Source organism: Macrobrachium rosenbergii, chromosome 40 (genome assembly GCF_040412425.1).
Source record: "Macrobrachium rosenbergii isolate ZJJX-2024 chromosome 40, ASM4041242v1, whole genome shotgun sequence".
Taxonomy (NCBI): Eukaryota; Metazoa; Arthropoda; class Malacostraca; order Decapoda; family Palaemonidae; genus Macrobrachium; species Macrobrachium rosenbergii.
In genome coordinates this window covers 14,712,680-14,725,911 of record NC_089780.1, presented here as the reverse complement: position 1 = coordinate 14,725,911, position 13,232 = coordinate 14,712,680, and the positions used below count along the sequence as shown (strand labels likewise).

The 13,232-nt window shown below is 35.5% G+C and overlaps 1 long non-coding RNA gene across 5 annotated transcripts in view; it reads right to left on the bottom strand.

Annotated features, from left to right (window-relative positions):
- Positions 1-9,964, bottom strand: part of LOC136826149 (uncharacterized) — a 37,952-nt gene extending 27,988 nt beyond the window's left edge. For 2 of the 5 annotated variants that reach the window (XR_010849522.1, XR_010849521.1), the window contains exons 1-2: positions 9,828-9,964; positions 6,601-6,657 (exon numbers count right to left, since the gene is read on the bottom strand). This is a non-coding gene — a long non-coding RNA (uncharacterized lncRNA). Of the gene's footprint in view, positions 1-6,600; positions 6,658-6,810; positions 6,869-9,800 lie in introns of all 5 variants that reach the window. The other 3 variants (XR_010849520.1, XR_010849523.1, XR_010849524.1) reach the window with 3 other exon arrangements.
- Between the last annotated feature and the right edge of the window lie 3,268 nt (positions 9,965-13,232).

The window sequence follows — 13,232 nt, the reverse complement described above, 5'->3', positions numbered from 1 at the left end:
ATACAAAACCATCAGTTTACATTTATCATTCCTGTGCAGTCAGCAGCTCCTTGGACACACGATAAAAAGTACCCTTTATCTAGTTAGGTATCTCTCTGGGTGGCACCTCTGGTAACAGAAATATAAAAGTCATTCCCTATGTTGCCGTGACTTAATACAAGAAGTGTGGGGTTGGGAAGTGGTCATTTTTTGTTATGAAAACTTAAAGGTTTGTATCAAAAAATATATTTCATTCTTAAAAAATCTCGAATTAATAAAACTCACTCAATTTACATTTACCTGAATAGCTATTTCAATTAGATGACTTCAAGGCATATGAAAGAGAAACTGAACTAGGGTACTGAGGCAGGAGACTATCTGAGAGAGAGAAGACAGGATATAAACTTTTTTACTAACAAGAGATCAAGAATATGACTAGAATAGTATACCTGTAGTAAGGTCATAAAATGTTAAAAAAAAAAGTTGGTTAAAATACTGAAGTCAAATATACCCTATACACCAAGTGTAGGCGCCAATAATCAAGTGGTATGTTCTTGAGGAAGTACAGTCTATTATATTCAAGTGGGCAAAAGCTGTTAGTAGTTGGAAAGTCCAAATGGCCTCTTGATAGAAACATGACTGAAGGAAAATCCTTATTGCAATTTAATGCCAAAAGAGCAGATTCACCTATACATTTCAAAGCTTCTTGAATTGTCTGATGTCTGGAACTAAAGACATGCCTTTCCAAAATGCCTGCCAAAAAGGAAGTATCTTCAACTTCAGTGTCAAATGGAGAAAACAAGACGACTGGGTGTGAGTTAAAGTTGGTTGGGAATGGACCAAAAGGCTCAGAAACAAGAAACCAGAACACCATTAATTAAAGAGTGAAATCTTTGACTACATGGCAGCCAGAGGAAGGAAAGACACTCCCAAGAAACTTGATCCAAGGAAATGTAAGTTGCAGTACGCAGTCACCTAAGGCTAAACATAAATGTAGCATTCGTGGGTGGTATACGCCGATAATCTCATTCACTGTCTAAAACTCCCTTACATTTAGCAAAATAAGTCATTGTTTGAAGAACGAAATCTAAAGAAAAGGTTTTGCAGAATTATTTTGAGTGTACATGGTATAATATTGTGATGTGACATTTTGTTTAAAACTGGAATATTTGGATCCAGTTTTTCTCTCTTTTAATATCTACCATTTTAATCAGTACTCATAAAATTTTATTAGAAATTTTCCCTTATAAGATACACCACTAAAGATTTCATTTAATACTGTACTGCCAGCTGCAGATGAAAGTTATGATTATGAAATATTTTAGAGGCTACCTTTCACTGATTTTACCATTACCGAAACAAATAGTCTGACAGATGCATTATAAACCAAATAGTAATGCTCATGTTTTTATATATTAACTATCTTATATTTTTTCCTAACAATAACAAGAAACTAAATTAACTTATAATTACAGCACTAAGTACTACTTTCTTTATGTATAAGTACACAGTATAACATAGTACTAAAATTTTAATCTATCAATACTGATTTATGTATCACTGGCAATAAATAACCATACCAGCGAACAAAAATATATAAATATTTAAACAAAAGAAAACTGTATGATACAAGAGAAGCGTAAGAAACTGAAATGACTAGAATAGAAAATTAAAAAAAAACAATGCAAACAGTCTATTCCTACCTCTGGACACCTCATCTCTCTATCAACTCATTTGTTCATTTGCCATAAGATCTTTGCACCAGACTCTGATAAGAATCTTGACATTCTAAAGTCATTTCTGTTCCATATAGTACAAGCCTCAGTACCAATAATAAGTCTTTGCTCTGTCTACTCATGGAACAATTGTTTTTACCAGATTAACTCTCTTCGGTCCACCCTTACTGCAAATATTTTTTTTTTTTTTTTTTTTTGCTCTTCCCTCAACTCCTGTTCCACAGAAAAGTCCTACTTCTTCCAAGACCTGTGACCTGTGTACCTAACACAGTACAGTATTCTCACCTCCCATCTCTTCCCCGTCTGCTGATGTAACAGATTTTGGCAATCAAAAATCTCTTGATCCATGTAAAATTTGTAATCTTGAGCATCACTTGTGACACATGTTGTTATATCTGGTAAACAATAAAGTTAAGTTCCACATTTTCCCCACAATACCCAGCTGACCACTTTTTTGACCGAACTTTTCCCTATACACTACTTTCTTACAGCTTTGTTTTGCTTACAATGAATTTCAGTCCTCTCTTGTTAAAATTCATCCACCTTTTAAATATTTCTACAACCTCTTCCTCAGATTCAACTAATACTAGGTCATTTGAATATACTGTAGCAGCTCCCAGGGGATAATTTTTTTGTTACTCCATAACTAAATTAATGGCAAAAGGCTATGAGCTCACCCTTGATGGACAACATTCACTACAAATTCTTCTAATACACATTCCAGTCTTCATTTTCGATCTGGTATCATGGTAGAGTAACATCACCATCTCAAGTCATTTTGAAATTCTACTTTCATGATGCCTATTTACAAAAAGTTAAGTATACCTTAGTTTAACCAGACCACTGAGCTGATTAACAGCTCTCCTAGGGCTGGCCCAAAGGATTGGAATTATTTTACGTGGCTAAGAACCAATTGTTTACCTAGCAATGGGACCTACAGCTTATTGTGGAATCCGAACCACATTATAGCAAGAAATTAATTTCTATCACCAGAAATAAATTCCTCTAATTCTTCATTGGGTGGCCGGATATCAAACGTGGGCCCAACAGAGTGCTATCCGAGAACACTACCGACCCATCCAATGAAGAACTTGCCTATTTACAGTAATTACTGTCAAAGTACTCTGCCAAATGCCTTATCCTGATCAACAAATTTGTGGTACAGTCTACACCTCTTTGCATAGTACTTTTCATGTAGATACCTCGTTATAAAGACTGCTTCTCTTACTGATATCTCAGGCATGAAACTAAGCTGACAATTATTGGTTTTAACAGTTTTGCTCAGTTTTTCCTACAGCACAACTTCAAATATTTCCTGAGCATGCTCAAAGTCATTCCTCTGTAATTGCAACTTTGGAACTGTCCCCATTTCCTTTGTTTATCATTACTGTAAGTAATTTTTTACCATTCTTCTGGTGTTTTCTCTTCCTCTCAGGTTTTGATATGCTGTACAATATTCTAGCAAGCTCACACCCGACTACCTCTCCTGCTACTTTGATTAAATCACTTGTTTTTCCAGATGGTCCCAAGGCTTTTCCATTTTTCATCTTCCCAAGAGACCCTTTAACTTGTTCGGCTAGTATGTTCTCTACTGGTCCTTCTATGAAGCCAACATTATCTAGTTTATGTTTATTTACTTCATCCAGAAGCTCTCACAATACAATATTACCTCCATCATTCCAATAACTATTTTCAACTTCACTATCCCCATTTACATATTTTATAAACTCTTCACTTTATATTTTATTTTTTCCATCTTTTCTCAGCTACTTTGCTAGCCTGGTCATCTTCTCTTTCCCCTACGCTGTGTTGAGATCCAGACCCCATCCCGTACAGCTTCACTTCTTGGCCTTTACCACTATCTATCTATCTATCTAATTATCGAAGCTAAGTGGTCACAAAACCAAAAGTCAACTTACTCATCACAACTCTACAAGTGTCCAATAACAACACACACACACACACACAAAAAAACAGCATAATCAAAGCAAATCACAGGAACCACATCATGCATGCAACTTAAAGTCAAAGTTGCTTACGCAAGAAGTTGAGATATAACCAAATATCACAGGAGTCATGTCATGCACATGACTCAATGATGTGTAACTCACATGGATATACATCACACATATGTGATAAGAGGTTGTTGTATGGTGCATATGACACCACTTGTCACTTAAGTGAGTACACAACAAGTACTGTTGTGCATATCATTTTCTCTCCTAAAGGCACAAAGAATGAATAAATATTTGAAATTTAGACCTAATGGGCCAGGACTGGGACCAAGGAAGACACTCATCATCACAAACCACAGAGGAACACCTGTAGGTATCACAGGTGACCAAGGCATGTGCCTGGCATCTTGGAGAAGGATACCTGGCAACTTGGTGATGCATGCTTTCCCATGATTATACCATGTGTGCAACTGAGCCAGGACTCCCGACTGATAGCAACCTACTATCAAAAAGATGAGACAAGTCTCGTGAAAAACTCGCAGCAGAAAAATGGTGATATTTAGTTAAGAAAGGTGAAAAGAAACTTTACCCCACTCGCCTTTCCAATCTGTCAAAGGCAGCCACAAGAGCAGTGGTACCTGAAGAGGAAGATATTGAAAGGGCCTACATCAGATGACAGTACTAATATCGCCAATACTGAAATAAGAAAAACTTAAAACTCATGATTGTACCTATGAACTAAGGTACAATACTTCATACTCATGCACAATGCAAAACAAAAAGGTCTGTACATTGTAAAACAAAGTCATAATACTGGTTAACAGGACACATTTTAAAGCAAAGTGCTAATAACCTGCTACAACAGATAATGATAATAAATATAAGCATACTGATAAAAATGCTAAAAACAATAATAATAATATTACCAATCATGTACCCTCAAATAAAACCTGACCAAAATAAGTTAACAGTCTGCAGAAAACCATATTAAAAAACACTGGAAGGAGTCGCCAACAAAACGAAAACAATAAAACCTTTGCGATATGAAACAAATTTACTAAAATTCCCTCACCAAAAACTTTACTTAACATGAACTAGCATGACCTTGATATATAAAATTAGACTTTATACCTACAACACAAGGAATATATAATTTTAATAAATTACCAATGCATGATTACGAAAAGGAAATGATGATGAAATATAAATTTATAAAGAAACAGGAACAAAAACAACAAAATTTAGGGAAGTAGGGAAGTAAGGTTTTGCTTGATCGAGAGACGGAAAGAGTTAACTACTACTCTGCCACCAGAGGCACTGCCCTGACGAATACCTGGTCAGGTAAAGGTTCTCTTTACAGTATTAACCTGTCTGCATGGTCCAAGTATCTGCTTACTGCACCAGAATGGTAAATATAAATTGGTGAGGTTGTCCTAAACCTCAAAGGAATGACAAATGTAATGTGAATGGACTGGAGTTAGAAATCTTTTGACTGCATACTGAACATACTGTTGAGGCAATTTGCAATCCTTTGTAACATAACCAGCAATGCCTGCACTCACTTCTGCTCGACCAATTTTCCTCACGTAAGTCAACACTTTTGGAGTTCTTTTCTAACTTTATATGACAGTATTTTCTTCACTGTCACTTAAACTTTCTTCTTTAATAATAATGTCACATAATGGGTATAATAAGTGTTGGTTTTCTGTTTCGTCTTCGTCATCGTCACTACGACCTTCTTCAGCACTTGTTGAATTACCATCTTGGAACTCATCACTATCACAATCCAATGGATCAGTCAGTGACTCTTGTCGATCTATATTTTCATCATCACTTAGCTGATCTGTATTTTTATCACCACTTTGTGTTTCCTCCTCAAATACCCTATTGAATTCTGGGAATAACGTTTCACTTTTGTTTTCATCATCACTGGTACATGAAGCAGTTTGTTCGCGGCTTTTCAAGTCTCTGACACTGTAAAGACTCTCTGGTTTATCAATAAATTGAAAAGTTTTTTCTGTATGCACATTCATGTGACGCTTTAAATTAAACCTACTACAAAATTTTCTGCCACAAATCTCACAGGAAAATACCTTCTCAGCGTGTTCAAACATATGATCCCTAAGCTCTGCTTTACTTGTATAACCCTCATTGCACTTGGGACAATGAAAAGATTTTGTTTCAGTGTGAGTTAAACTGTGTTCTTTAAGTGAGTACTTTCTCGTAAACTTTTTGTTACAAATTGTACACTGAAATGGTTTTTCACCAACATGAGCTCGTAAATGGTGTTGGAGATTGCAGTTTGATGCATATACCTTTCCACAGAGGGAGCACGTATATGTCTTCTTTTTTCTCTCGTGATTACGTTTGTGACGCTGAAAAGTGCTCAGATGGCTGAAAGTTTTTCCACAGATATCGCAAGAAGCTTCTATTTTTTGATGGATCGTCTGGTGCATTTTCAGACCAAACTTCTGGGAGAAGCATTTCCCACAAGTTGGGCACTCGAATGGTTTTTCTCCGGTATGAGTTCTTATATGGGTTTTCAAATGACCACTTTGTGTAAATTTCTTATCGCATAACTCGCAATTAAAGAGATTTTCCCCAGAATGACCACGCATGTGCTTAGAAAGACTCTCTTTGGCAGTGAATCTCACGGAACAAATATCGCATTCAAATGGTTTCTCACCTGAGTGAGAAGCCTCGTGTCTCCGGCAGTTACTCTTAATACTAAAAGATTTGCCACATATTGTGCAAACATACGGTTTCTCACCTGAGTGTATCCTTAAGTGTCGCTCAAAATGAGCCTGAGAATTAATTGCAAAACTACACAGATTACAATTGAATTTTTTCGAATCTTTTTCCATTGTGAAGTGCAGTAATCAGTATTCATCTACTCGAGGCATTAAAGGTGTGTACAGTCATTCACTCACACTAGAAGAGATTCATGCAGTAGCAGCAGTTCCTTCCTTTTCCTGCGTACGATACAGCTGGAAGAAAATCAAAAGAATGGATTAATAACTCTGATTACTGTGGTCTTATGTGATAATTTCAGTACACTGGGCATACAGTATTTAGAAAATTACATAATAAAAATCATTTTTAAAACTTTCACATTTCATACCTACAAAACACTGACTCACTTAGATTAATGCTCATTCTTGACAAGAGGTGTATAGTCCCATTGCAAAAGAGGCCAACCTTGTAAAGTAAGAAAATTATTTCTTTCAAAACAATTTTTTAAACTGGCAAATTTTAAAAGTAATTTGTACATTTCTTAACATACAAACCTAAAGTTCTTTACATTAAGTTAAGCTTGCAAACAGATTAGGAGACGAAAGATCTGGAGACTGAGTAGACACAACTGAAGTCAAAAGTTCATGAGAAATTGAAGAAAAGTCACATCTATGACCTGACGTAACTACCTGCTTCCCTTCTCCATTTATGTCTAAGAAATTTGATCAAGTCCTTCAACCAATCCTTACAATCCTCACAACAATTCTCAAAATCACACTTTATACCCTGCAGCTGGCACAAAAAGTATGTCTGTCTAAATCAAAATTAAACATCATGCTAACACAGTAATCAACAGCCAACCTCTGTAGCAGCAAGGCGAAACCTGACAAGAGCTAAAATATTCAAAACACAACTGGTGGAGAACAGGTGAACTGGACAGTCATCCGGGTCAACCAAGCAATCTCCTTTTTTATTTTGAATGCTGATGTGCCTGTTGACGCTTAGATGTAGCCACCTTCAATAGTAGATAAGATTCTTCCCAAATAATTGTACTTTGAACCATTATTGAATGTCATTTTTGAAAATTTAATTTTTCTATGTTTTAATGGATAGTGAACCCCATTCTTATATCCTAAGATTCAGGGGACCACAGCGGAAAGCAGGGTTTTTTGGGTGGGGAAAAACGAAATGAGTTAAATACAGGGTTTGATTTAATCTAACTTAACCTGGATTTTTGGGTGGGGAAAAACGAAATGAGTTAAATACAGGGTTTGATTTAATCTAACTTAACCTAAGAGGCTACATCCAAAATAATCCACGAAGCAAGAAGAACACAGCTAAACCAAATGCACCATGACTGCAAATTGAAGCCACTTTTTTCAAGAAACCCTGATTCCCAGAATTCTACATAATTTGTGAAACTTGAAACAGTTATTCATTTTACAGCATTTTATCTTATGCCCAAGTTCCAAGAGAAGATGTTCCAGATACATAACCCATGGTTACCCACAATATTCTCAGACAAAAAAATTGTTAACATGAACAAAACCACTTAGAAAAAATCTGAGAAGGCCTAGGTAACAATATCCGTCAAAACAAATTTTGGCAACAGTTGCGAAAGATATAAACATGAGCGTTCTAATATCCGTGTTTATGAAACTTAAGACCACAACATAAAAACTCCAAGCTTGAGTAAAGGTTTTAAGCGAAATACGGTAAAACTGAACACAACTCCCATTCAACTGTGGTTCAGCAACTACCAATTTATGAGCAAAATGGGCATTACGTTCAGTACCAGTCCCTTGGGGACGAACATAAAAATATAAACAAAAGACGTTAATTATAAAAAAGCAAAAGGCGGTAAGCAGGCCTACAGTATTCCAATCAGCAACTGGCAAGAACCAGGCCACAGTAGTAGGCTAGTCTTCAGTTTTACCCAAAATAAAACCAGGACGCCATCTCTTTCAGCTCTTGTATTCATACCTAGATTGGCCTATAGGCCTACTGTAGGCCTAGCTTAGTAGTCTATTCTTGTGCATAACCAGATTGTCCCTTTAGGCATATGGCTTACTCCTACAGCATAACACAGCATTTCTGCGCAGGCTACGGGGCTTACTTACCAATTAAACTGACCCTCATACTAACTATTTTTGGTATTTTTTTATTAGCTCCGCATGGAGGGGATGGAACGGTTCCGAAGAGTGTCATTAGGGAGCCATAAGTTCAAGAAGTGATTAACTAAGGAAATCTATTATAAAAGGCATGCTAACCTAATGTAAGCCGACCTAACCTAACCTAACCTAGGCTGCGTTACTTAGCTGGGGGCTCCGCCCCCCAGACGCCCCGGTGAAAGAAACTCGACTTTCTACCAAAAGTTCCCTTATAGGTAATTCTAAGTATTAGCTCCGCACCAGTTTTTACCTTGGAAACTGGTTTTTTCTACACTTTTAGGGCCTCTGATACTGGCGGTGCACTTGTTTGTCGTCGGCCAAATGGAATGTCCCTTCGCCGTGTTTAGTACTGGCCTGGGGGGGGCGGTACCCATACGTTAACAAGTTACTGCACTTGCGGACGGGATATGAACTGTTCGAAACAGACGTAGCCGTGCTCTGTCTTGTGAAGATCGCGAACGGAAACCCCTTGTTGGACGGACTTCAGGGGTTAATTACAGGTTAATTACAATCGTGCGACAAAAATTGAAGGTAAATCCATAATTAGCAACCAGAAAACTGTAGAATAAGTCAAGTTAGAAGGCAGTCGCCGCCGCAGAGCTACTACTTAGCTCTACCCTGAGGTTAATTACAGGTTAATTACAGTCGAGCGACAAAAAATAACGGCAGATTGTTGATAAGCAACCAAAATAGGCCTACTACATAAAAAGTCAATATCCAAGGTAATACCCAACTCAGAGATAATACCCAGTCCTACCCCACCATTTTCTAGCCTGTGGGCTACGTAAAAACTGAAATCAGGCTAGGCCTAGGCTATCAGTCTACCTTAGATGTTAGGCCTAAGCTAATGAAAGTGATCTAGATAGGCCTAAATTAAACTAAATAATAATCCCCGGCCTGTTGGCAGGTCTGACCTGCAATCTCTCCGAATATTCTAAAATTAAATACGTCAATGGAATAGGCTTAGATAGGCCTAGGGACTAGGCCTATACGGTTGAAATTAAGGTAGAACTAGCGTATGGGGCTGCCCGGTATGTATTATTACATTTTAAACTTACTTGTCCTATAGTATTTTGGCTGCTTAATTACAATTTACCGTTATTTCCCGTCGGCCGACCGTAATTAACCCGTAATTAACGTCGGAAGCGAAATGACAGCAGGTCGAGAGTGCAATGGAGGTTACGACGTCTCCGCGTCATGGAAATACAGATAATACATTTAATTACAGTCACTTGTCGTTATCCTCTTCGTACCTCTTGTAATACCGTCGCAGACTTTCCTAAGTTTTTATATTTACAACAAATTCCAAGAGGATCCAAATGTAAACAACGGACGGTTCCGAAGCCAGCGAACACCAGTAAATAACCTGAACCACAACACCTGTCTGCTGAGCTGATGATACTAGCGTACACAAAAGCTGTAGCATACAACATTGCAGACTTGTTATGGAATTAACAGGTTGTTGTGATTTGTATTGTTGTAAAAAATCGGCGTTAGGTTGTGAGTGAAAACCGGGAATTTGGACAAGTGGTTAGTTTAGTCTGTATTTTCAAGTTGAAACTGAATACAAGAGAAGTTGACTTGACGGAGCCTTATATACACAAACAGAAAGGGGGCGGGGTAACAGTTCGTTAGTCTGGGCAGCATGTTCTTTAAACTACAAAGACAGCTACAAAGGATCAAGGGATAATCCAGGGTGGAGATATGGTAGTGTATAATAAGCAAGAGTTCGTGCCAGCAACGACTGACATCTAATCCAAACAAACAAAAACAAATACGAATTGCTTATAACATTCAGTCCATTTCTGACCGCATTACTTCTCCTTTGTGAGGTCATTACTTTTTTCCGGTGCTCTGTGAGACCTGTCATATGCAACAACAATACAGAAACTGAGCTTTATATGGCGTACTCCTTCTCTAATTATCAAGACCATACTACTATAACACTCAGAATAATAGTCTTCAATTTCTTCTTGAATGGTTTGATATTTTCAGATCTGATATCAAGTGGGGGCTTATTGTACGGTATTGGGACTGCAAATTTAGACTAAAGTAATTTGTAATCTTGTGCTGATTTCATCCATTGGCTGTTTAATGGGCAGAAAGTCCTTCAAATATTTTGAACATCCAGTCTGGAGTCATTGCATATACTTTAAGCATTATTTTGGCTTTGATAGATTGCCAGCGCAATTCAGGATTATGCGGGGGTAATCCTTTATCAATCTTACGGCTCTATTTTAAATGTCCTGCAACTTGCTGTTGTATCTTAGGTAGATTATGATAAGAGCTGCGACAGTCAACTCTATTTATCAGGTAATTAACTAAAAGCTTTTTTTTTATAAATCACTCAGTATGTTTTTTCAACAAAGGTGCTATTTCTAAGATGATGCCCAGTAACTTGATTTGTTTATAAAGAGACAAATTGCAGTCCAACTAAGTCAAGAAGTCTGTTGGAATCAGAACTGGATTACTATTTATATTCAGCCGAATAGCACATGCCTTCGTGAGTTATTTTTCTTTCTCACCAATGTTAATTCAGCTCTATTTTCGTTTAGCTTTAATTTATTAAATGTCATCCTTAACGCTAGTAAGAACATTTAGTTTTTCAATTGTATAAAGATGTCGTTTATGAAGAAATAAAATTGGATGTCGTCCGCCAACAGATGGAAGTTTGACAGTTCAGTCGTATGCACGAAATAGGATTGGATCCGATACACCTTGGGCCACCCCTTTTCTCAGTGTTTAATAATTATGAGTATCTAGTCCGGTACACATTATATTCTGTTACACAGGCAGTCTTTCAGATACTCAAAAACTTCTTGAATAATTCCAGTGTGAACCATTTAGAAGTAGTTTGTGCTCAATTGTATTAGAAGCCACGCTGGGTTCAAGACCAGAATAGGGCCTAGGCTACCACATTCGCCCTGACCCCTTCCTCTTTTTCCTACTTGTCAGGTGTAAATTTTTTTTCGGGCATCTGTATGTGCGTAAACATCGTCACTCTAGCATATATATTGTAAAATTCTACCACTATGTCCTCTTGAAGATGTCTTGAAAATACAAGACGAAACTGGTCAGGAGTTATACCCAGCACTTATTTTTTTTCCCTGTGGTACAGTTGCCAACAAATATTTCGATACACATTCCTACTTAGACTACACAGAAGAAGAAGATAGGGATTGGTAATCCTGGAGTGACGTATCTTGTTTACATGGTTCACGAATGAACGCATACTTCTGTTGTAACAAAGGACGTCATTGGCTGCCTCTATATGAGTTTCTTTAAATGTTCTTTCCTTCTCGTTTCTTTTTCGTATTTTTGTAGACTGGAAATGAATTTTATATGTTAATAATGTAATTTATATTACGAATGAATACGAAATTATTTAAGAAATCGAAAAAGTAAAATTATATTTCATCATTGATAATGCAAACTATCCACATTCACCGCACTTGAGATAGGTTATTGGGCAGTTGAATTATAAATTCTTGAATATTACGCTACTTACGGACGAGTCAAATAAGTTCTGCTGTTATCTACTGCCTAGGTGGAGGTGTGGCTGGAAAGCCAGCGCGAGGCTCTCTCTCTCTCTCTCATAACTTTTCATTTAAAATTAAAAAAAGGAAAGTATTTAAATAATAAACATATTGAAATATTAGCATATAATTATCCATGTATGTATTGCATATATATATATATATATATATATATATATATATATATATATATATATATATACATCTATATATATATCTATATATATATATCTATATATATATATATATATATATATATATATATATATATATATATATATATATATATATATATATATATATATATATATATATATATATATATATATATATATATATATATATATATATATATATATATATATATATATATATATATATCTATATATATATATATATATCTATATATATATATATATCTATATACATATATATATATATATATATATATATATATATATATATATATCTATATATATATATCTATCTATATGTATATATATATATCTATCTATCTATATATATATATATATATATATATATATATATATATATATATATATATATGCATATATATATATATATATATATATATATATATATATATATATATATATATTTATATATATATATATATATATATATATATATATATATATATATATATATATATATATATATATATATATATATATATATATATATATATATATATATATATATAGCTTCAACAGTAACATAAATTCACTGTTGTGATTCACGTTTATGAAAATAGCAATGAGTCATTCTTTATTCCCAATCCATCCATAGTATGCCCAGGGCCTCGTGATCATGGTGGTGTAAAAACAACAGTCAAGCCAAAACCAGCATATTTAATCCATACCTATATCATAAGATTTAAGTAAAACACAGAAAACCTATAGCTCAGCAATCTTATAGGAATTAAGCTGATCATGATAAAGACTATTTGAACATACACCTATGAGATAAAATCACTGATAATCAACTACACCACACCTTAAGATATTAACACAAGAATGTTGCGTTGGGTTCAATATTTTTTCTTTCTCTTCTGTAGCTATTGGGCGAAAGAAGACTCTCTCTATCTCTCTCTTTCTCTGT